At 43.9% G+C, this 25,001-nt stretch overlaps 1 long non-coding RNA gene across 4 annotated transcripts in view; it reads left to right on the forward strand.

Moving 5' to 3' along the window:
* The window catches only part of LOC308072790, a 57,675-nt gene extending 37,918 nt beyond the window's left edge, over window positions 1-19,757 (forward strand). For 3 of the 4 annotated variants that reach the window (XR_013931794.1, XR_013931796.1, XR_013931797.1), the window contains one exon: window positions 305-19,757. This is a non-coding gene — a long non-coding RNA (uncharacterized lncRNA). The remainder of the gene's footprint in view (window positions 1-304) is intronic. The other variant, XR_013931795.1, reaches the window with a different exon arrangement.
* Window positions 19,758-25,001: the final 5,244 nt, after the last annotated feature.

Genomic DNA, 25,001 nt, shown 5'->3' on the forward strand with positions numbered 1-25,001 from the left:
ACTGGTTCACTTAACCTCTTCGATTTCATCTTCTGACTCTGGACATTAGAATGGAGAGAGAAAATAAACAAGTTTTGCCCTGTAGCCAGGACTGCAGTCTTGTGTACCTGTCTGGATTTCTTTTCCCCTTTTTAAAGTAACATTTTCCTCTGTGTGTGTGTATTTCCCTTCCTGCTTCAAAACACACTGACTCAAACCCTCCAGCTGCTTCAGCATCTCTCTGATTCTCCTCTGAGCTCACACTGATTCTTTCTGGTGACAAGGGGCCCAGAGCTGAATCCTGACTGAGAAATTTTTCCTGCAGGAGCCCTTGGCAGCCCGCAGCAGAGGCTCAGCAAACCAGGGCCTTGGTGTTTCCTACCTGTCGCATCCAGGAGATGGCTGAAGGGCTTGAAGACATGTCAAGTAGGTGATAAGTGCAGGTGGAGAGCAGGGAACGGCCTGCAGGGTAAATGTCTACCATCAGAAGAGAGTCTTAAACATGTGGCTGCTCCCAGCAGGGGCTGGCTGGGGTGCACAGGGCTCAGCCTGCTCCTGTGCTTTCCATTCCCTGTTGACTGCCCTGGGAACTTCTGTTCAGCCACTGCCTGCGTCACCAGTTTTAGCAAGTAACAATTTCTGCCTGTAGATAAAGCAGTAGATAAAAGTCTCTCAGAACACCCACATCCTTCAGAGCAGGGATTTTTCCTGAGCAAAGATGATGGTCCTGTGTAACGTGCAGCCTGGCTTGCAAGCAGGCACAACAACGTACCCAGGAAACAAACCTCTGGTACCCAAGTGTGACAGCCAGCAGCTGAGGTGGTGATTGACAGGTGTCTCTGTCTAACGCCTGCCCCATTTTGGGGAAAGCATTCCTTTTGAAACTGTTCCTGACCTCAGGCGTGCTTCTGTGGGAACCCCCAGTCAGGTGATGCTCGGCACAGCCAGCCTCTCCTCCCACCCCGGCTGGATGAGGACCCTTCTGCACTTAGGCACAGGACGACTGCAGGCATTCAACGCTACCCAAATCAGGATTTTATTTATATCCCAAATCCCGCTTCTCAGCACTGTCGATTTTTTCCCTTGCGGAGAAACAAAAAGACAGTTAAAGGGACTTTCGGTGACATCCCCCCTGTTTAATGAAGCTTGGAGTTATGGGCAAGTGACTCGAACTGCCGTTATTATCTGCATGAGTGACTGAAGGCCGAGGGTCTAGCAGCGTGCAAAGAGCTCCACCGCAAATGTGCACATTGATCATTCCTAATCAGACCAACCAGGTCAGGGGTGCTGGAGAGATGGAGAGCTCTGAAAAAGCTGACAAATGAAGCAGCGGAGCTTGGGGGTTAATGTAATATTCAAACAGAATGAGATATTCGTTTTCTTATAAGCTTGTCACTTTTCCTTTCCTCTGACATTTTGCCAGAGACTACAATGAAGAGGCAGAGAGAGTGTGAGAGACCAAGGGAAAGAAATGTCTTAACCCGGGGGCAGGGGGCGGGGGCAGAGGGAGGAGAAAATCCTACAAGTGCATCTAAAGAGCAGAAGGGAAAAGGCAGGGGTAAGTGCAATTCTTCTGCATCCTTCTCATTTTCCCAGCACTTTGCACCCTTTTTTTAAACAAAACATTTTTTTTAAAAAAAAAAAGTCAAACATTTAAAAAAATTTTTTAAAGGTGATTCTGCTCTGGAACTTTTTACGTTTCCACAGTGAACACTGTTAATCTGCAAAAAACCTGTTTGGGCTGGATTGTTTTTAAAAAGGCTAGGTTTGGGGTGCTTTTTGCGCCAGAAAGTGTTCTCCACTCAAGGCAAACAGGCTGTTTAGCACTGTAAGAGGTGAGGAGCCCTGTGGTGTGCTGGTGTTGGTTGGTGGGTTTTTTTTCAGAACTGCTGTATTGAAAGCAGTGAGCTGAACATGTCACGTGTCAGAAGCACTGTAATTGCCTGACCTGGGCTTCTTATGACTTTCTGGCTTCTTAAAATAAATGCCTCACCTGAAGAATTTTAAGTATCTGCTAAAAATTCACTGTACTTTGCAGTGTTTTGCATCTGGAAGCCAGGCCCAGCAGCACACGACAGTTGTAATTTCAGTGGCATAAATGGTGTCTACCCAGCTCCTATTGTGTAATTGGACAAACCAGACCAGAAAAGGTTGGGTGGTTAGTTCCAGTCATCCCTGCAGGGCAGGAGAGGGACCTGAGAAGTCCTTGTTGTCAGTTCTGGGCTCTGACCAGACCAGTGGTTGGGTTATGACACAGTTGAGGCTTTTGTACCCTCTGAGGAAGGGAGGCACCTTATGCTTCAGGTAACTCTCACCAAAAGCCTGCCTGGAATTAACGATTTGAGAGATTTATTTGGCACTCTGTAGGTTAGAGGGACTTAATGCTCTGAAGAATGAGAGAGGCTTGAGAAATTAAGGGTCAAAGCTCCTGTAAGATCTTTGCCGATTCAATAATTATACTGGCGCTGCAACACGGTACGCAGTGCTGAGGTCAGCTGCTGCAAAGGCAGGACTTCATGAGGAGACCCAGAGCGCTCGGGAGCTGGAGATCTTGTGCAGTGCAGCAGAGCTCCAGGGTTGGAGATGTAGCAAGGACCAAGTGCTTGCCCTTGATAAATTTGGCAGTTCCCTGTCTATGCTGATGAACAGGAAAACATTCTCCAAAAATCAGTTCCATTTTCTTTTTTTTAAAGGAGTTTCCTGCCCATCAGAAAAACTCTGAGTTCTCATGTTTTATTTTCTCTCTCTCCACTCTATTTCCTAAGCATTTTGTTACCCTTGTAAAATCTGGAAGTTACTCCCCCGCCCCCAGCTAGCAGTTACTTCAGAGTTTACAAGGAGGCTGTGAATTGATTTTGGTGGTTTCATCCCAGACGCAAATAACTCTCCGAGTCTGCCTGGGGGGACGCTGCAGGCCCTGACTAGGAGACAACATGGGGACGGCAAGAGGAAACCTGTGTTACACTGTCACCACGGGAAACAGGGAATTTGTCCTTTTTCAGGTTGCTCTCTCTAATAGTTTCCTGATGAAGTTGGAGGGAGAAGTGGAAAGCGAGAAGAGGGGGAAAAGAAGCATATTGCTATTTGTCTTGTACCTTTGGAGCGTGTTACAGCTCCAGTTCAACAATAGTCAAATCAGCCTATTAACTTCACCAGACTTTAGACTGCAGTCTCCAAAGTTTTGGAAAGCACAGCTCAAATTATCACATCAGAGCTGACAGGAATGTGTGATAGCAACAGCAACAACATATAACATAGCAAACCCCCCAAATTTCTTTTTGTTTTCCCAGCATACTGCGAAAAGCACAAAAGACAGAAGGCAGGCCTTTGGGGAAAGAGTCACTGGGCTGCATCTCAGAAGATACGAATTCAACTTTCTTCTTTCCCACCAGGGCAGTACAAGACCTGGGATAAGCAGTTGATTTTTTTCTCTCTTTCTCCTTTGTTTTGCAGATCATTTCAAGATGTTCTTTTTTTCTCCCGTCTGTTTTGACTATCAGTTCTTCAAGGCTGGCATGATTTCTTATTGTGTCCCTTTTACAGAGGGGCTTTCTTCCAGCAAGAGCTTGTCCTGAAGTACAGAAGCATAATACTGAATATTTGTTAATGCCGACAAGCAGGATTATTTAATCTTCCTGCTCCTTTAACCAGTATTGCAGTCTGCTGGCTGCCTGTGATGTTAGGTAGTTGGCAACATTTTTCTAAGACAAGCTCTCTCCTCATCAAGCTTCTGTCTCAGAGATTCATGTGAAGCATTTCAGTTTATTCAACCTTTAATCAGATGCCTGACCTGCTCTGAACAGTGCTCAGCTTATGACCTCTTCCCAATAAACAAGCTTTAAACAAGCTGCCACATCAGATTTTTTGCAGAAAATGAACATGAGACAGCAAGGAGAGCTAATCATGCCAAATATCACTCTTTTTGCCAGGCCACTCTCTCTTCTTCCCTGCAAGAATTAATTTACATTTTTGGAAAAGCACGACCATCTTGCTGAAAAGAAATACAATTTCTCTAGCATCAAGATAGCTGCTGTTCCATGGGGAACTAAGTGTATTTAATTAGCCAAAATGTTCTTGGTGAGTTGTCCTGAAATGAACACTGGCCAGCATACTTTCTTCTGCTGCTGGAGGTTACATGTGACCTAAAAGGTGAAGGCAGACATCATAGTTGTCTGGACCACTGGTCCTTTGGACATTGAGTACTTCAGGACCAATCAGTTACCTTGAGAGCCAAGGAGGGTGTTTGGAGAACTCCCTGACACACTGCTAGGGCTGTAGGCCCTAATTCTTAAAAATGTAGTGTGACAGTGATGTTGGGGTTCTCAATAGCTTAGAGCTGGGCCCTGATGTTGAAATTATTTTGATTTTTTCCCCCCTCTCCTTTCTTTGATCTTAATAAGCAGTGGAACTGGAACGGAAAAGTAAGAAAATGGTGTTTTTTTCAGTGACCACAGTCAACTTGACCAAAACTACTACCATCTCTGGAACACTTGCTGGCAGCTTTGACAACAGATGATGAAGCTCAAATGGGTAAATGACTGGATTCCACTCGCTGTGAGGGTGATTGATGCAACAGCAGGTAGCACAGACAGGATGCTGTGCCTAAGGTTCCCTTTTCAGGCTACGGTCCCCATTTCTGGCTAATAACTCCTTTTATTGCTGCTAAATGCACGTTGCCTCGTTTTCCCTGTCAAACAAGGTGGAAAGCATCTTGAGGCTTCGCAGTGCCATTCTCTGCAAGCAGTGGCATGCCAGAAGAGCACACCTGGGTGCCAGCCTGGGGCAAAGCGTTATAAATATTGGTGATTAGGACATGGGTTCACATGTGTTTGAACACAGGCACTTCCCTGGAATATTCTCTAATCTGTAAACTGGCCACCTACTTAGTACCTGCCTCGCATAGCCTGTGTTGCTGGAAACGAAGGGAGGTGAATACTGCCGATTCTGTGATAGGTGGTTGCGGGCATCGCTGTACAGTTCAGCACTGCAGTTATTGTTGGGGAAAACATAACAAATATTAACAAGACTTTGTCTCTGTACTAAATGATACAATCTCCAGGACACTGGTATTTGCTGATAATGTTGATTTTCTAACAGTTTCTTATGGCTCTGTTCCCTAATGTTTCTGTGAGAGGTGTTTAAATTAGCTTAGAACAGAGATGTCATAATAAATGTTGTCAAGCAAGTAATGTAATTTTTCCCATATAGCCGTGGCCTCTGTGTCACATGGACCTCATCCACTGGTGAGGCTTGGTGCCAATGAACGTGACTGGCAATAACAGTGCCCGTTGGCTTTCCTTTCCAGTCCCTTTGGATCATAAAATGTTCTGAGTTGATTTGGTAATAGCTGAACTTGGCCCTTTCCTCTGGCTTCTTCTGTAATGCTGAAGAAGTCACAACAGCAGAAAGTTGATTTTCAGTGAGTACATTTGGTCCTCTATAACATTTTAAGGAGGCTATTGAAGTTGGAGTGTGTCCTGTAGCTTCTGGCCAGTAGCTTGTAGGACAGGCTGAAAACGCGCAAAAGGAAGGTAGGAGCTGTGCATTTTCCTCTTGGAAAAGGAAACTGGTGAGGGGACGAACCGTGGGCAAACTACCCCTGCTCCAGCATTACTCGCCTTCTCTATTTTGACTTTTTTATAGTTTTCTGTGGAGGAAGGAGTCTACAGTGTTGCTGTAATGCTCAGTGCATTCGAGGCTCTCCAGACACAAAAAATTTTAAATACCACTTGATTTTTTTTTAATTAATCACGTTTGTTGTGCAGTTCCTGGTGTATCTGGAACACCTTAGACTATGCTTGGCTGTTAGTCAGATTAGAAAAGGATAGAACACTGTTTTCAGACTTCGTAGGGCTTAAGAAAATTTTGTCTGTAGTTTCCTTTAACTGGACTTCAGTCGAGAGTTTAAAAGAGGGAAAACGCCTCAAACCATCTAGCAATTTTCTCTCTTTCCCACTAGATGGCTGATTGTGTTAAGTCCAAGAACCATTTTCTGTCTTGACATGTGGGAGGCTCTTGGTGAGAAGCATATGTCTCTATCTGCCAAAGCCCAGACTCAAGAGCTAGACACAAAACATGCTCTTTAGGCAGGACACTTTCGGGCAGTACCCTGCTGGGTCATAAATCATTTTTCCATCTCTTGAGTTTCATAATCTCTCATTCCCAATAGAAATAATATTCAACAGTAAAAGCAAGCAACAACACATATGTTAGGAGGTCAGGAACTATAATGAGCAGCATCCCTTGAAGCTGTGTTTGAGACAGGAGAGCAGTATACAGCAATGTTTTCTTGTTTGCTCAGTTTCTGGGTTTTTTTGATGTCCCTCCCCCCAAAATGGCTTGGCACCAGTTTATGCGTCATATGAAATATTTATTATTGTCTTATTTACAGTAATTTTGAATGCTTGATCAGAAATCTGATCTCTCTCTAGTTTATATGCTTACTTCCCAATAAACCAATTAAACCCCAGCTGCTATGCAGGAGAGAGTGAGTGTGAGTCAGATCCTCTTTCCAAGGGTTATTCTTTTATAGATTGCTCTTGTGTCCTATTTGCCTGGCAAGAACTTAATTACACTGAAGAAAAAGAGAAGCATCTAATATTTCACTTGGGGATGGAAAAATCTAAGAATCCTTACGGTTTCACAGAAACAGTTCTGGGAAATGCTTTTAGGGAAAGCAATAGCTGTGCTTGTTACCCACCTGCTATTCTTAGTATGTACAGAACCAGATACTTGGTCATCTTGTGTTATGTGATCCCTCTCATGGATTTGACTTCGCAACAGGTGCAGTTCATACCTTCACAGAGGTTCAATAAAGTTGTCTGTCCAGGCTCATCCTGGAGGCCTGTGTTTGTGCAGAGGGATTAGGTTTGAGCTGAGGAGTCCCTTTATGCTTGTGGCCAGATACTAACAAATTTCAGTGCATCAAGATGCATCACACACACTTATGGGATTGCCAGAAGTAATGAGGGTGCTGATTTTTGCTTTAAGAACTGCTTTTTCATAGGTTTTAGTGGAGGAAGATTGCACTTTGAGCAAAAGCAATGATTTCTGTCATCCTTCTCTGCAGCTTTGCAGGTTTTGTACTTGGTAGCAATCAGACCGCCTTTCAGTGGACTGTCTTCTCCACAAACTCCAGCCAGTCTTGGTCGTCTTGGGGGATGTGTTTTGTCTAGATTTCCTCTTACTTGCCCTCACCCTTGATAGCAAAACATGAACAAAATCTCCTTGGGAGATGCACTTAAATAAGAGTTCCCTGTACAGTGCAAGCTGAAAAAGGCCTTATAGCTGGGAACAGCCTATGAAAGCAGGCCTTTCATTTAAATAAACACTGAGCTCTTTTGATGGCACCTGAGACAAGCAAGGGAGAAACTGGTGCAAGTAAGCAAGAAGCTGGGACGGCCAAACGGTGTATTTGTGAAAAAATGGTACCAAGGAGCCAGCTTGCTGCTGCTTACAAACTGCAGCAGGATGTAATCTGGGTTTGTAAAAGAACAGAGAACAGGGCTGGGGCTCTGGGTAAATGCCATTTGCAAATAAATAAATTCAGCCTCAACAGAAAGAAAAAGCTATAATTTTCCATGGTAAAAGACCTCCCAAAATGTCAGTACTTAATGATTATTTTATCTTCTTCCTGCCCCACTGGACACAGGAACTGCTGCTTCACAGTGTTGATCATCCTGCCAACCATGAGGACTCAGTGATCCAAATGTCTCATGAGGCTGGCGTACTTTTCTTACATCTCTTACTTGGAGCTGAACATCGTTTTGCAGATTCAGGCTGTCTTGGGTGTTATTCCAACTGTTGTACTCAATGACAAAGAGCAGTCTCTCCTCTAGCAGATGTAACTGTAAACACCACCAGGAAAGCAGACTCCTGAATGGGTGATGTTTATTGTGAAGCCACACATGCTGAGTGTGGGTGCCTTGGTAACAGCCTTGTATTTCTGTTTCAGGCTCTGTGGGGAATCCTGTGGGGCGAACTTGTTTGGTCCCATCCTGGTTGCACTCTCCTTTTTCAGCTTTTTGTCTTCTGAGGAAACATGCTGTCAGAGAAACCTTAAAGCAACCATGTGAGTTCTGCACAGAATATGTCCCTTATTCTAGCTATGTGTAACATGCAAGCTGCGATTATGCCTCCATGCCCGGTCCCTGCTGACCATGGGGGAGAAGGCGCTGAGGATTTTAAAAGCTCAGTTAAGAATCCTCTCACTTGGGGCAGATCCAGCTAGCATCATGCCAAATTAAAACACATTTTGGGCACGTTTAGGACCAAATACTGGTCTCGGCTAAGGCAACAGCAGTTTTGCTGTTTAGTTCAATGGGACTCTAAGCTTTACCCATTTCACTCCCCTTTACTTCAATAAAAATCAAAGTCTAGCTGTAAGCATTATTGTTAGCTAGCAGAAAGAAAGTGAACTGAGTGGTCTCTTCTGTGTCTTTTTATGTTAATGGAATCGTATGTCTTGTGAGTGACTATTTAAACACAGCCTTGTATTTACGTAGGGCAGAGTCAGCAGCTCCTAGGATACTGGTTTTCAAACTGGGCTCTGCATACTGCCATCTTCTCTGTACACCTCCATCTGTGGGATCCCTGTAAGGTATTTAAAAAAAATTAAATAAAAAATTTCAGCTGTGAAATGCTGAGGGGTCTTCAAAAAGGCAGACACTTTTATACAGCAGATCTCACTGATTTTCATAGGGGTTTCTGTAACATGCTTCATGTCCGCTTTTGAAAAATCTCCCGTAAAGAATCTCATGTCTAACTACATAAAACAAGTGCCAGACTCCACAGAGACCCACGCAGGTGAACGTGGTTTTTTGACAAAATTAATTTTAAGTCAAGAGAATCACAGGACTTGAAGGCTTTAATGATTTTCCAAAACCTGCTTTGAATAGCTATTTAATTGTACTGTTAAAGAACAAAATCGTTGTTCAAGTTAAATAGTTAAGTCATGTAAAACTGACATCTTGATTATTTTTTCTCATATTTGGGAAGGATTAGGCAGCAGGCATTTGAATGTCATGACTGCACATTGTATGGCCTTAGTGCTCAAGTCTCAATCCTAATTCTGCTGTTTTTATTAAGTGGAATTCATGATCTTGCTTCTGTCATTTCAGAAAAATCCTGGATAATTTTAAAGGTGAGAAATCCCTGACAACCCCCTACTGAAATTTTAACTTAACCCCAAACTTCTTCTTTTACAAAATACTAGAAGGAATGAAGAGCATACAAGCATTAAACAACAAAACAACCCCCCAGAACCTACCAAAGTAGTTAACAGTGAAGATGTTCTTTCCATGTTTAAAGAGTACTGTAATTCAGATACAAATGATGTGTTCCCATACCAATGTACCAGTGTGTTTGCAGCAATGTTACGGCTGTGACAGTGTACAAAGCTCATGTGTAAAAGCGATTGAAAGGACAAACAAACAGGAGGGGAAAAAAAATACATTTGGACATCTTTTTATTGTAGGTGTCTTCACTGCATTTCCCACTGGACCCAAAGGAAACTTAGTCAGCATTTTCTGTAATTAAGATATGATGCAAGCTATGGAATTTCAAACTTTCTTGTCAGCCTGCAAGACAGAGGTAAGGCTGAGGAAAACCACCTTGGCTGTGGTTATTAGTATGCTTTTATACTTTACACAAAACTTGGCGTTTTTTGTTTCAGAGGAGACAGAAAGATCTTTTCGCAGTACTTTTAATTGTAGAAGGCTACTTTCATCAAGGTCTGGTCTTTGTTAGTGTCCTCAATGGAAAGAGCATATCCTGCTTGAGCAGATTTCAGGAATGTGCTTGGATGCTCAGACTCGATCCTGCATGGGGCTGACAGTCACTGTGCTGCTTTTTCCCCCCAGATACTCTGCATTTGGTCGGCTGGGCTTTCCAGAGAAAAGGTAGTTGAAAGCACCGAAAAGATAAGATGCTGTGACAGAAAGAGGGGACTTGAGGGAACTGGCCGTAAATTAGAAAGCTGAACAACAGAACTGAGTAACCCTGTTGCCCATTTCAGAATAGGGAGTCAGAACTGGAAACAACTGGTCAAGTGGATACCATTCCTCCGATAAACCCTCCTGCACAACACCCAGTGTTTGCTTATCCATCCCTTTCCCTTGATTCTCTCTCTCAGTCCCCCGCCACCCCCTTCCTCCACACGCACGCTTCTGTCTCTGTATTTTCCATCAAACATGGCAATGCCTCCTGCCTGCCAGAAAGACAAGATGGCTCAGTCGCCCTGCAGTCAATCAGACAGCTTGGCTTGTGCGGGAGAGCCTGGCCAGCCGAGTCACATTTTGACCTCCTTCATCTGCTCATCTGAAAAGTTTTGGATCCGCACAAACTCCTGATAGCATTCTGCTCCAGAGCCCCTGCACCACTCCAGTAGCTCCAGGCAGGGAAATGGTGCTGTGGCCACATCTTCACCCCCTGACACCCGGTACGGCTGGTCCAAGGGCCCGCGCGCCCCTTTGCTGCTCTGGAAAAAGCTCTTTATTTGCTGAAACTGCACGCTGCTGTCAGACTGATTTACCCTTCGCAAGCCTTTTTGAAGTGACCTTTGTTTTGGAAGCAGTTAGTGCGTTTCTCTCTTGTTAAATCCTTTTCCTCCCACCGGTATCGCTTTTGGCTGGTGCTCCTGGCTAAGACTGGTCCTCAACCTGGCACAGCTGTAGGCTCTTTCAGTGGGGACATCTAAATATAACCGCCAGGCGGATTTGGGGCAGGAATGCATTCTACATAGCCTTTAATCGGCGTTTTTTCTTAAAGCACAAAGAATTAGGCTGTGCGTCCATTGTTTCAGCTGAGACGAAGAAGCCTTTCCCGGTCCCCTCTGCCTGGGCCTGGCAGGGATTTATGTCACATTTTGTGTTTTTCCAGAACAGCTTAACACTGCCCAATACTGTGCAGTGGCTCTGCCTATGCGAAGAGGCCTTCAGTCTCTTTTTCTGCAGTAGCAGCTTTTCTTTTTCTTTGTACTTACCTGCTGTGCTTTTGGGTAGGTAAGGAAGGTTTGTGCAAAGGAACTTTCCCTCTGAAGCTCCACTTCAGATACTTCATTTTAATAATTGGATTTTTCTTTCATTATTTTCTAGTTTATAAACATTACCTGTGCAAGAGCACCAGGGAAGGGTTTTCAGCACTGCCCTATATACTGTTCCAATGTCAGCTGTTTGTTACAACTCTGATGTCACATGTAGTAATTAATAAATCTTACATTAGCTCTTCTAGGTTTGTAAATCTCCATGTAAATGCTGTGTCTTTTACAGTGGTTCTTTAAAAAAAGGAATTGGCACTTGTTCCTGGCTTTTTATGTTGGTGGATATAAAAATTGTTGAGAGTCTTCTTATTTTTTTGCTGTGACTGTACCATTTAATTAATTAATTAACGCCTTAAATAGAGGTCATATAGCAGTCTATGGGTGGCGGGTAGACTGTTGTAGCAGTATTTTGTTTTAAATATTATCTGCTGCTATGCTGCAGTCAGAGATCTCTTCGGTCACGATGTTTCAGATGACCTCAGCACTGCTCCAGTAGGTAAGGTAAGGAGAGCTCATCCATGTGAGGTGACTTCAATTAATAGATAATTATACAAGGTGATGCTTCTGTGAGAGCAAGCTATCCCAGGCCATTTACAACTGTCTATGTTTAGTTACAGCCTGTGTAATGTAATTTGATGTCTGCTACTAAAAATGCAAGGGTTAAAAATAAACCCTTAATTGATAAGGTAGTCTGTCTTTGTGCCACAACTTGGTTTCAAGGGGGATGAATAGCTTGAAAAATGAGGGGGGGTATTTTAAAAATAAAACAGAAAAAACCCAAATCCACCAAAAAACCCCCAACAAACATTGAAACCTTCCAGTGAAAGCAGAGCAGCACTGGATCAAGATATTTGTTTTCTCCTAGGATGTTTCCTTCTGAGAGAGTAAGCTTCCCATCCTTTCGAGTGGTTAAGAAGTAGTGGGGTTTGGGCAACACCAAAAGGAGCAAATGTTTGGGCGTTTTGTTTTGTTTTGTTTTAATATTTTGCTGGCTTTGTTGGTTTTGTTTTGTTTCCTCTTCATGTGCTGTAGGGCAACAAACAGAAAAAAGAAATTGAAGCTCCAGGTGTTTGGGTGCTTCTGAGGCAGAGCTGTCCTGGGGGATCCGCTCCCAAAGGAAACAAGACAGGTGAGTAACATAAAGAGCACAACAAGCTCTTCAGCTAAAGAACAGCAAACAGTGGCACCTGCTCATCAAAGAGTAGGCCCTCAGGAACATTCCTTTTAATTTCCTAGTACTTCCAAGTAAGAAGTGTTTAAGGTTAAGTAAGGGTCAAATTTTGTGAAGTGGTTGCAGTACTGTTCCTGTACTGACAGGGAAGCAGAGTCATGGGGAAGGAGACAGCAGCACATTTTTGTACTGAGATTTGAAGAAAGGAAATAATTATGATTTTACCACTTAAGTGTCAGTCATTCTGTCTCTCTCTGTTTTGACACATTCAATTCTAGTGACTGGTGATAAAGAAGATGAGAGTGTTAGGGAGGCTTGAAGGAAAAATTTTAATGGGGGAAGCAAGGGGAGAAAAAAAACCTGTCGAAGACAATTTCTGGCAGGCAGTTGGGTTCCTGGTGCAGACAGATTGGCTGATGTTGGTTGTTGACAGCTTCTGCAGCTTGCTAATTACAACTGTAAAAAATTCAGGTGAATGACAGTAACTTGAAATGTTAATTTCTGCTTTTTTTATTATTTTGCAGCTGCAACTGTTAGTTGGCTATCGCCATAATTGATGGACGCTGCCAGTTGCTTAGACAGATGGAAATTAATACTTGTGTTACTGTTAGAATTCACTATCATAGTCACGTTTTCATTAGGCTCTTGCACCGAATTAATGCGTACAAGATAGCATGTATAGAAGGAGTGAACACAACTTCAACCTGCAGACCAGCCAGCAGCACTGTGCTCATTGTTTATCTGTGCAGGGTTGTCATCTCTAGGCTGTGGCAAAAGGTGGTGAGACTGGGTTAAGAAAGACTTGTTCTCTCAGCGTTCCTATGGATGCTATAGGCTGAGCCACTCAAGAGCAGGGAAAGTGCTTTTTAAGGTTTGTGATCTGTTCCAGTCACTAGGCTGGCTTTGGGAGGGGCCATATGGATGTGGGGAGGAGGTAACTGTGCTCAGTGGTTCCCCACACAAACTGGGTTCAGGCTGGAGTAGTTTTTCTAGTAGTGCTGTCTTAAATATGATGGATGTGGGAAGTTTTAAAATGTGTATCAGCAGCATGGGCTTTCCCACTGATGCCAAAACTTTACTTTGCCTTGCATGGAAGGGGAAAGGCTAGAACAAGATGAAATTGTTGTGCCTGTTTGCAATGAAGGCATGTGTACTGGGGGAAAGAAATAATAAATGCTTTCTGACACCAAACAAACGAAAAGTGTGGTCCCATATGTTTTAAGGTCGGGAGGTACGAACCCTTGCGTACAGGCAGCTTCCCTGCAATGGCAGTACTTGAGGTGGCTTTCACGTACAGGCTGTTTCTGCACAGTTCTGCAGTAAGGGTAGTGTATTTCACTGTATTTCACCTGGCCTTCTGTTTTCACAAAATTTAAAGGCTAGATGTGTTTTTCATCTTGTAAGCAGATTGCCTTGAGTCCTAAGGCTTGCATCAGGAAGAAGCAATGAAGTTTTGGGCTCTTTTTCTGTTTTTGTATGTTTGTTAACTATTTGAAATAGGAAAGTATTTCTTTTTCTATGCTTAAATAAATGAAGAATAGATTTGTCAATTTTTGCTCAGTTTATATGCAAACAAAAAAAGGGTTCTTTGACTTTTGAATTGTTTCAATGATACCATACAGACAACTCAAAGAATGCCAGGCTCTCTGAGGTGGCATTATGACCTTTTCAGTATTTTTGGTAGTGGTTTGTTTTTTTTTTTTTTTGGGTGTGTGTGTTTTTTTATTTTTTGGGTGGAGTGGGGTGTTTTGTTTTTGTATCGAGGATGATAGCTGTTGCAATAGAGTTCCTGTTTGTGTTGGGCCTGTGCACCCCGTGAGATCCATGGCAGTTTATTCAGGAGGTGGTCTGATTTTTACTTCCTTCTTTCATGTTGTGACTTAGCAATGTCTCTGCTGAGGTATTTGAAGAAGCAAGCTATTTAACTTCTTTTGACCTGCATAACTTCAGTGTTTTCAAATGTTCTGTTTTTCCTGTTCCATTTAAACAGGCTTATTGACCATAAGACCCTGAAAAATGTTATCTAGATGTGAGGGTGCAGCTGCAGATGTTACCAGAGCTTAGAAGAGAGAAATGCTTGTGTTCCGAGACCCTGGAGGTGTCCATCCAACATGGAGCAGATAACCTGCTTGCTATGATACTGCATGCAAGAACAGGCCCTCCATTTTTCATGAGCTTCTGAAAAAGGTTAGATTTTGTGGAAAATTACCGTAAGAATGTGGAAGTCTTTTTAAGCCTTGTGTCAGAGTTGGAAACTTGTAGCTTAACTTGTTCATCACCAGAAATGCAGCTGTGATCTCAGCCGGTGTCTCAGAGTTTTACTCACCTGCGCATCATGTGAATGAGAAACTGTAATGCTGGTTGAAAGGAAAATGGCAAGAGGTAGGGTAAGTAAAAGCAATTCATAATGTCAAGTAATACACAGATGAAAGTAGCAGTGGGGTGATGTTTTTCTAACTAGAGCTGTGAAGTTCCAGGTAGAAGAAATGAATTAACAGAGTTCTTTGACTAACTTGCAAGTGGGCCTGCTTTCTCTGTGCATGCAGGGAGCTGGTTCAGGTAAAATCCTGGTGTCTCTGAATATGGACTTGCTTCAGCCTCACAGGGCTTGGTTGCTGAAGAAGGAGGTGGTGGCTCAGTTTCTGTCCCTGAGGACTTGGTCCTTTCCCAGAGATTCAGCCCTGTGGGGGCAAAACAAGTCAGTGCATGCGAAGAGCTCCTTGTGTGCAGTGAAGGAGAACCATGGAACTGTCAAGTGAAAGAAGCTGCTGAAACGTTGGCTACTTTTTGACTCAGAAAGTAAGTTCATAAAATCTGAGCCCTCTAAAGATTGCCTTTTTTTGTTTGTTTGTTTTTTAACAGCTTGCTCAAGCTGGTGAGGAAAATCCTTCTCTCCTTGGTTGCGGTGAGTGGGACTCTTGTCCCTGGAGGTGTTCGTGAATGGTTTTTAAAGGTAGGATGACGGAATCGATAGCAGCCTGGATCGAGGTGCAAATGTATCTACTTGCTGGTTTGTTGCTTCTGTGGAAGGGGAGGTCATGCACACACAGTTCTCCCTCCCCATCTCTCCTTCTTCTGAGTGTCCTCTGACCAAATCAGTGCTCATCTTAAGACCCACCAGGTCTCACTGGTAGTTGTGACCTCAGAGCTAAAGTGTAAGCAGCTGCACAGGACCTCTTCACTGGTGCAGTTAACAGAGCTTTGATGTGAGCCTAGTTGTACGCTTGCATGTGGCATAGGAGTTGTTCATATGCTAAAGGTAGGTTTGTGTTGCCCACTGCTATGCCAATTACTGGATATTAATGGCAGGATAGCATGCATATGCCTAAACTGGGAAGCAGAAGGTTAATAGACGAACAGCACCAGAAGATCCCATTTATCAGTTTCTATTTATCTCTCCTTGGGAGGTGGCAGGTTTACAGTAAATACCTTCTGTCCTCCTAATTTCCTAATGATGGGGATAATGATGGAGAATGGTGAAGTCATTAACTGGGACAGCCTCTGTGCATCACTCTGTCAACCACATCTCTCCAAGACCTGCAATGAAAAGTGATGGGCCCCAGCTGTTCACCAGATTCTCTTCCCTTCCCCCTTCCCCATTCTCAACCCCAGTTGCAGGCTTAGCAATTAAAAAGAGGGGTGGGAGGGTGGAAAGAGTGGAAAAAAGAAAACCCAAAAGACAAAAGCCAGTCCCTTCCTCTTCCACTGCAATGATAGCCCAGCCTGCCCTGCACTTTGGGTGGGTGGGTGGGTAGGTGAACATACTGATCGGATCCTGTTTCAGCACTCTCAGTTAAGTGCAGCAGTATCGCTGTGCCTAGTGGTGTTAGTCGGGCAAGGTGTGCAGGTGGGCGGTTCCCTGAAATCAGCGGAACGTGGTTGAATGTTTTGCTTCTGGGAGGGAGCCACTGGGTTTCCTTTGTGCAGTCTTCTGCTCTTGCCTTCTGCTGAAGGACTTGTTAAACATCTGTAAAAAATGTCCAACAGTTCTCTGTATGTGAAACTGTGCGCTGGAGTACTGACGTGTTTCAGTGGTTAAAAAGCAGATGGGCAGACAGTTCTTCGTCACGTGGTACATGGGATAGAATGAGGAAAGTGTACAGTAGCCAGGCTCTATGGCTAGATCCTGCTACTTGAAGGTTCAAGTTCTGCTAGACAAAAAGGTGGCCCTGAAACACGAACCAAAGTTCAAATGAAAATTTTCCCAAATAAATTGTTGCTTTGAAATGCTTCCTTCCCCCCCACCCCCCCACCCCCAAGGTTTTTTGTTCTATTTGTTTTGCATTTGGCCAATACCTGTAAGTTGATGACTATTTTCAGACAGTTAGGAGTGGTTTACTGTTTGTAACAGTCGCCTATTCATCCAGTGAGTGCCTGTGATTTATTGCCAGCCCTATTTAAAACATTGCATTTCTCTCCGTGAGAGGTGGAGAAAACCCACCCTACCACAGCGGCCATTGGAGGTTTTCATTACAATGAAAGGGAAAAATCTTGCACATGCTTTCTCATGTGCTTACAGTTTTCTGGTAAATCTGAGCCTGTGTACAAGTGCCTTCAGAGCTGATTCGCTCAACCTGTTTTCTAGTAATGGAATAGTTCTTCACTGTGATCTCTTTTTCCTTGATTGTTACAATTAATGAGTTAAAGCAATAGTTTTACCTGTAGCAAAGCTACAGGCACTTGCTATGGCCTTGAGGTATGGTGTAATACGGTGGAGCCATCAGACCTTCTGCGGGTCACGCCTTTTGCTCTTGACTATCAGCCATTTGTGGTGTCTGAGAGCCCAGCCTTCTGCCTTGGCATGTTTTGAAAAGAGAGGCCTTCCTGAAGTGAGGTTTTCCTATGCAACCACCATGTGTCGGGCTCATAAAAGAACCCTTGAGCTGTGGGAGCTTTGTATTAGAAGGGTTCATTAACTTTCAAATGTTTCAATTGAGAAATTTGAGAGCTCTCAGCCATAGACCGAGGTGGCCAGTGCAGCCAAGAGTGTCCCCTGACAGTCAGGTACAGATGCGATTGCTAGTCAGAGCACCGTAAGAAGCCTAATAGTGTCCCAGAAAGTGTCATACTTGAGCTGGAGTGGCTTAAACCAGGTAGCCCAGAGAGACTGTAAATAACTTTTATTAGGCTGGAAGAGATAGAAGGGTAGAGGAGCCTTTAACTTGTAGCATGCCAGGAATTCAGTTTGCAAGGTTGTAGAGCTTGTGGGTCCCATCTTTGTGACTCATCATGTTCATTTAGCTGTCCTGGGAAATGTGACAGGAGGAAGGAAAACACAGTTGTGGTGAGAGATAGGACTCTGGTACTGGCCTAATCCTGAGCAGGTGATTAATGGTGTTCTTAAGTGCTTCAGGCCAGGGCAGATCATTACAGTACAAAGGGGCGTTTTTCGGACTAATGTCTCTGTAAATGTGCTGCCTGAGCAGAGAGAGGGATTAAAAATGAAAGGTGATGGAACAGCTCTCTTTTTTGGGAGATGTGGTGTTAGACACTTGCCACATTGGACAAGGTGGAGATTAAATGTTGTCTAAACATTTCCTTTTCCTTTATTTTCAAATCCTTGATGTGGCTCTTAGCCATACGGACCAACAAAGATTTTTGTATTGCTCCAAACTGGTCTGATAGCTGCATGTCAGGGAGCTGTCTCCTAAGGATTGATGTGGCTGGCCTTAACCACCTCTGGTATCTCTTCAAAAATAGTTACTAGCTGTCTTCAGTCATAAGTGGAGTTTGATTTCATGTGTAATAATGCAGGTCACTTGGCTTATCTCGTTAGCTGTGCACTACACTCAGGGATTGTTGTTTGATTGAAGTCCGTTCTCCAGCCTTGGTTTAGCCATGTGAGGAGGTGTCAGTTCACTGGGATTCCAGCCATCCCTAGAACAAACTGCAGGTGCTTCTTGATGATTTTGCAACCTTCTTCCTCTTGTTGGGTTGCTTTTCAGTTAGCTGGCCTTGCTTAGGTTCTCCTGAAGGCAAGCTAGCTTAGCGCTTGCAAATGAAGCAACGCTTTGGATTTCAGCCCTCCCACATTGCCTTGGTTCTCACAAGAATTCCTTGCTGAAAATTAGAATGTGTCTACTTGTGAAGATGTTAACTTCCTCTGGCCTGGTTATTCAGTGTCCTGGGCCAGGCTCAACAGCATCAGCTGTTTCTGTGGCTAGCCTCTCAGCTTTGACACCTCAAGCATGACACAAATCAGTCTAAACAGAACATGCAATATTAAACATCTGTTGACTTCTAAATAAGGAAAATCATATTAGTCACTCTGTAAGCAATCTGTATGATAATTTCAGGAAAACATGAGGTGGCTGTTCTCTCAGTGGAAGAAATAGCTGTTATATCTTCCTATTTATATAAACTAACCGTAGGAAAGACTTAAGAATCTAGCATGGAGGGAAGTTTTACTTCCCTGAGGTATGTTGCATGGGGAAAATAAAGGTAAGGCAAATTGCCTACCATGGTGGAAGTTTGTGTAGGACAATAGTTACAGCACCAAATCTTGAGGAAGATGGATGCTGTTACAGATAATGCTGGTCAAGTGAAAGAAATGTCACTGGAGCATTGTAATATCTATCTAAAATCATTTTTTCAATTATGTGTAACATACAGCAGTGGATGACTTAAAAAATTATCCTAGCTGACAGCACAAAGGCAGCAAAATCTTACATTCAAGTCCATTTTTAAAGGTGCAGAGTGTATATACTAACCCTCTGACTCTGTACGGCTTAAAGAAAACAAAAGTGGCTGTTCACAGTGAGCATTTAGCTCTTGTTACAACTTGCCTAACTACCTCTGTTCTAGCCCTGGCTATTATGCACAGTCGCAGCTTCCAAAGTGAAGTGTAGCAGTGCGTATCTGCAGAACATTACGGATTAATCTAATGCTTTACATTGATTTCAGTGGACTCTGGCTTCCAGAAGCTTTGTCAAAAAGGAACCTATTAAATGTGTTTTCCTTGAGTAACTAAATTTTTAATGCCTCTGTTGAGTGAGGTATTCAAGTTTGGGTTCAGTAGGATGTACATCCTCTAAGTGGTAATGCTTGCTGGGTCTGCTCTGTTCAAGTATGGGAGAATTCATTGATGGCTGTAGAGAAATGGGAATTAAATGTAGATGGCTTTTTTTATTCTCTGCCTCGGGCTCCAAACTGCAGGAGTGCTGCACCTCTCAGAGATCCCAGCACTTCCAACTGCAGGAGTGGTCAAAGTGTAGAAATAAAGCAGCATGTAACATCAGCATGGGAAAAGTGAAGGTGTAGACAAAGTTTATACATAGCGATAAATACTCTAAATCCTAGGAGTGTTAAGTGTATTTTTAACAGTACCTTTTCCCCCTTCCAGAGCAGTGTCAGTGCTGATCCTCTCTTAGCATTGCCTTGGCTAAGTAGTCTATTGAGTATCCATGTCCGAGTGCTTGGAATAGAATGACGGCAAATGCTTCAGTTGAGTTTAAGCGAATGTCAGGTTGGTGGTGGCTGTCCAGCCCACAGGGAAACCAGAGAAAATTTGGTCATGTTTATGTAATCTTTATGTTGCTTTTAACTGAAGTATAAAACCAAGTAAGCAGTGTTGAAAGCATTATGGAGTTTGTGAACTACCGTGCTGAAAGCATTATGGAGTTTGTGAACCCATAGTATTAGCTACTTGGCAATATTAAGACTTTCTGCCTGAAGCTTGTAACCATAGAGAGCTTATAACTGTTGTTTCTTTATAAAGAAGGAAATCAGTACTGCAGACAGAGGATCCATCTGGGGTCCGAAGCTCTGTCGACAGCAGTCAGCAGCAGAAGAAACTGTGTGGTACAAAGCCCTCTCAAGGCTTGCTTGCTTTGTTGATGGTATTATCTTGTGGACAACTCTGAATTGTGGTTATGCTTTATGCACCTTATGTGGCTAAATACACACCTTCCACCGTGCCAAACCCCAAGGAAACCACTTCAAAACACAACAACCATACCCAGAAATACTGTGATGAGGCTGCAGACCAACGTGGAGCAGAACACCTTAAATTGCATCTTTCAGCATGGTAGTTGGCATACAGTAGTGTGCACCATTCCCCCGTGCAGTCCAGAGGAAGAACTGTTTCCACTGGAGTATGGACACAGACTGAGCTCTGTGTTGTGATAAATGCAAGTAGCTGAACGTGACTGGGCTGTGTTTTGGCAGGTACACACAAGTCAGTGACAGACTTGAGAGCAGAGCCCCCCCGTGTCCTAAGATACCACTTTGTCTGAACTGGATTGCTCTTACTTGCCAAATTTCTTAGGGAATTATAGAACCTGTCAAAATTCTGTAGAGGATTTGAACCTATGGACAAAGGATTCAGCTCCTTTAGGGACAGCTAACACTACTGAAAAGTAATGCCTTTTATGCTTGAAGTCAATAAAGGAAACCAAGAGTTTGCTTGTAAATGGTTTTGTATGCGTGTGCAGGGGTGGGGGGGAGGAGGAGGAGGAGGAGGACTGCCCACTGTGCATTCGTTTTCAGGTACGCTAGCTGGAGGGAATATTCCCCTGGCATGTGCAAAATACCACCACTGTGAATATAAGGTCATGGCTGTTGTAAGAGGAAGCAGCTAAGCATTCCATGTATATCACTGACTGTCTTAGCCCCAAAGAAGTGTAAAGTGCTGCGTTTGCCACCCACCAGAGTGTCTAAAGGGAATTCCAAGAGCTATAGAGAATCCCAGGCATCTGCTCCTCTCTTCCAGTAAAGTCCTGTTGTGATTTGTATTTGTATGCAAGAACTCCCACTTGCTGGTCTTGGAAACCACACAGTACGAACCCTTCCCCTGCTGCCCTTTGTATTGTCTTTGAAAAATCCTTAAAATTAATTATATGGTAATGATCCCAGCTTTCACAGAGAGTTGTATTTTATTTGGGATTTTTACCATTGGTATATTTTCATTGCTCTGCGTGCATCTTTCCCCTCCCTTTGCTTTCATTAACAAAGGAACCCTATGCGGTTCTATCTTGCTACCATTTTACTTCAGCTAAACCATCTGTGACACAGAGACCTCAAAGCCAGAAGCTCTGGCCACAATGCTCAATAGACTGTACATACAGCTTTTTCGAGGGTAACCGCTGTAAAAAATCGGCAGCACTGTGGTGCAGAGTTCTGCCTGCCTATTCCGAGTTTTCTCTCTTATTCACATCATGTAGCGCATGTTCACGTATTTGATCAGCTGCAGTTGTTTTGGCTGGCTACACAGGCTAAATTTAAGACCCGCAGTGAACATTTCTGTCACTTTTGCTGTTCTGGCCACTATGCCTAATCAAAGAGCTGGAAGGAAAGCTCTCATTAGAGAGGCTTTCTTTCAGTTGTACAAAAGCCTCCACTTGGCTAATAGAGGCTTTAGAGAGCTCCTGCTTCTGGTTAGGGTTGGTCTACTTGACCTGATCTAGGCCTGAGGCAGAATGAAGAAAGCAGACTTAAATGACGTCTGAGTAAATGCGATGGCTAGAGATGAACAGGATTTTGTTCTGTAAGGCTGCTGCTGTTAAAAGAGTTTCCCTGCTATAGCAGCAAACTGCTGGTATACACTGACTGAAGAGAAGGTTGCAAACTTCTAGGTGAAAGTGGGAGTCTGTATGGAATGAACTGGTGTTTTGCTGTCTGTTGTTTTGACTGCTTGCATGTATAGCCGTCAGAGTCCAGGCCCCCTGGTAGCAGGTGTTGGAAGAAATGGGAGTGCAAGGGAAGCTGTGTCGCAGAGTCTGCAGTCTGGAAGGAGGTAAATGCTGGGGAAAAAGTGTAAGGGGAGGCAGAGGGGCATCCCTGCCAGAGCTAAAGAACAGCTGTCCCATTCAGCTACTATATAGGCATCAGCCGAAGAGTGGAAAAGCTGGTGTTTGCCTGAAAAAGGAGCATGGAAAAAAATTTATTCTCTTGGAGATAGCTAATTCATCTGTAGCATTTGAGGCTCATTAACTTCTGAAGCAATGTAATCTAGTCCATTTTGTATGTTTCATAGACTCTTTATTTTAATATCATTTTTTGTGTAATACACAGTCCATGGGCCCAGCAGTTGCCACCTGGGAATGCATGAGCAAGTGAAATCATCCCAAGCAATTTGTTCTGTGTAACATCACTACAGCTGATGGTGTTAATTGTTGGTGTCTTGGGGAAGAAGTTGTGTGATGGGGGAGATGAAGTAGAGCGTTTGCTCTTTCAGGATACAGGAACTGTTCCTTCCTCTTGTGGTCGGTTACGTGAGTGAATCATGTCTGAACAGGGTTAGTTCTGTTCTGGGTGACAGGCAGCAGTCTTAATGACAAGTCAAAGCGGGGAAACCTCAAGAGTAACCATCACAACTTCTTCTTAGGCTGCTCCCCATATAACATGGGTTTGTCATGTGTAAGGTGGGTACTCGTTCTCACTGAACCCTGTCAAATGTTTGTTTGGTGATGGTAAGTAATTAGCTTTGCAGGAGGTAGTTACTACCGCTCGGTAAAAGCAGGTGTGTTAAGAATCCAGGCAGTGTAATGTATTACCTGTGCTAGGAAAAACAGCAATGCAAAATGTGGAGCTGAGAAACTGCTTTGGGGGACGATGGCTTGTAGGTGGGTGTGAACCGTGTGTGGTAGGTGGTGAAGGTGTGGAAGGACAGGAACCTCAAGGTAATGTGTTCACCTGATGCTTCTGAAAACCAATCTCCACCCCAAGGGAAGTGTAAGAGCAGAGGTTTCAAGCTGTGTAGTTGCCTCCTGCAGCTGTTGAGTAATTCTGTTGCAAAGTGCTGAGCTGAGCTTGAAAGAGAATGGGAGTTAACAGCTGCTGGTAGCTGAAATGCATTGATCCTGGTGCCCAGGCATCAAGGCTTGCTGCAAGCTGAGCAGTCTCTGGAAATGGAAGCAGCACCTTTCATAGTCACTCGTTTCCTATGGAAAAGGAAACATACCAGCTACAAAGTGCTTAGAATTATTTATGAAGCTGCCCAGACAAGTGATGCATTGGAAGCAGGTCACTTAGTGGGCAGGGTGAAGACGGAATCCAAGTCAAAATGGAGGTGGAGTGAAGGAGAAAGGTGCAGGGTTGATGGGGTGCTCATCAGATGTTTGCCAAATTCCCATATAGCTTTCCTAGTTGGTCAGCTTTTGCCAGATGTGTCTCAGTAGGTCTGTCCTGTCAGGAGTCAGTGCAGAGACGAAGGGACAGATGGGGAAAGGAGACACAGAATCAAAGGGAATGTACATGATCTCACCCAAGGGACATGTTAAATTTAAGTTTCTTTGTTAACAGTTTCATAGTGTGTTAGTGGCTGACCTTGCAGCGAGGATTTACAAGTACCTTCCCCCTCTCCTTTTTATTTGCTTTTTGCTTTTTATCTTCTTGCAGAGCAATAAAGATGCTCGACTCCGGAGAGCTCCTATAGGAATTGAATCCTTAAGACACAGTGTTGCTCTATAAAGAGAGATGGAGGAAGTTAGGAGGATAGTAATGGGAAGGAGGTTTGTCAGGAATAGTTTTAGGACTGGTCAGGATGGGAAGAAGGGATAGTCTTCTTCTGAATAGGACAAGCTCCTCATTTCAATAGACAGCATAGAGCACCAAAGCAATGCAAACGGGGTGCTGGAAAACCATAGTACTGAGAGCTGTATGCATTAAGAATTGACCTCTGCTCAGAGATGCTAATGTTGCATAGGAAGAAATGAAGAACTAATCACTATTCCTGTTATACAGTCAAGGAGGGTTGCATGCTACCTCTGGTTAGGGGAGGGACTTTCCCCACTTCACAGCAGGTAGCAGGAATGGGACTGGAACTTGGGTTTCTCTTTGCTGTCTGTGGAACTGTAAATGCAGCAATGAAAGGAAGAGCTGTCTTCTGCACCTCTTAATCCTCTTGTGTCTACTTTGGCTTAGACTCATGTCTACTACCAGTGGTTTCATGTGGCATGATCCCCACTGAAGGACCTGAGGCTCTGCAGAACAGGTTAACGGGATGGTTATAGAAAACAAGTTAAATAATTCATGACCTGTTGGCCACCAGCAAAGGGTGAAACTTGTTTCCAGCTCTTCTAAGGCACAAGCCGAATCCTCACCAGACTAAGCGCAATTTGGTGTCCTTTGTGATCATGGGACTGGAGGCCTTGTCAGAAGGAATCCCAGCAGTGCCTTCGATTGCACCAAGTAACTTAAACAGTATGAGGATGGCAGAAGCCTAGACAAGGAGCGTGGGACTACTGTGCAAAGGTGCAGTTGGAAACTGTGGGGTGGTTGCCTGACTAATGTTTTGTCAGAATCTTCCCACGCCGTGGTGGGTTCCAAATGTATGACAGAATGGTGCCTAAGAATGAGGGTTTCTCTGTCATATGTCTGCTGTCTGTCATTTATGTGTTGAGGGGACAGGGACCTTTGTTTTGATGGCAGAGGATCCTTAGACAAGCTGTCTGCATTGATATATGCAGATGACTTTATGTGCTAGAGATGGAAGGTGTGGCTGAGCAGCGAGAGGCAGCCGTTGAGATCTCTGGGGAGCAACGCGCAGGTTTGCAGATAGGTTTGAGTGACTGATGGCTTGTCAGACACAAGGGGAGTCTGGACAAGTGCCTGCAATGGAAACCCTTTGGGAGTTGTTAAACACAGAAAAGCCATCCTGAGCTCAAGAAGTCCCAGAGCTGCAAGTTGTTAGGGACCAAGAGCATGTTCTGAATGAGTGTCCCCGTGTGCCTGCTTTATTCTTGTACCCTTTGCAAGGTGTCTGCTTCTGGCCTCTGTCACAGCATGCTGGGCTAGATGGTGTGAGCCACAGCAGATGTTTTTCTGAAAAAAAAAACAAACCACAAACAAACCCTACTGCAGAAATGATGTAAT

The sequence above is a fragment of the Falco punctatus genome (genome assembly GCF_963210335.1).
Source record: "Falco punctatus genome assembly, chromosome: 1".
In the NCBI taxonomy this organism is placed as follows: domain Eukaryota; kingdom Metazoa; phylum Chordata; class Aves; order Falconiformes; family Falconidae; genus Falco; species Falco punctatus.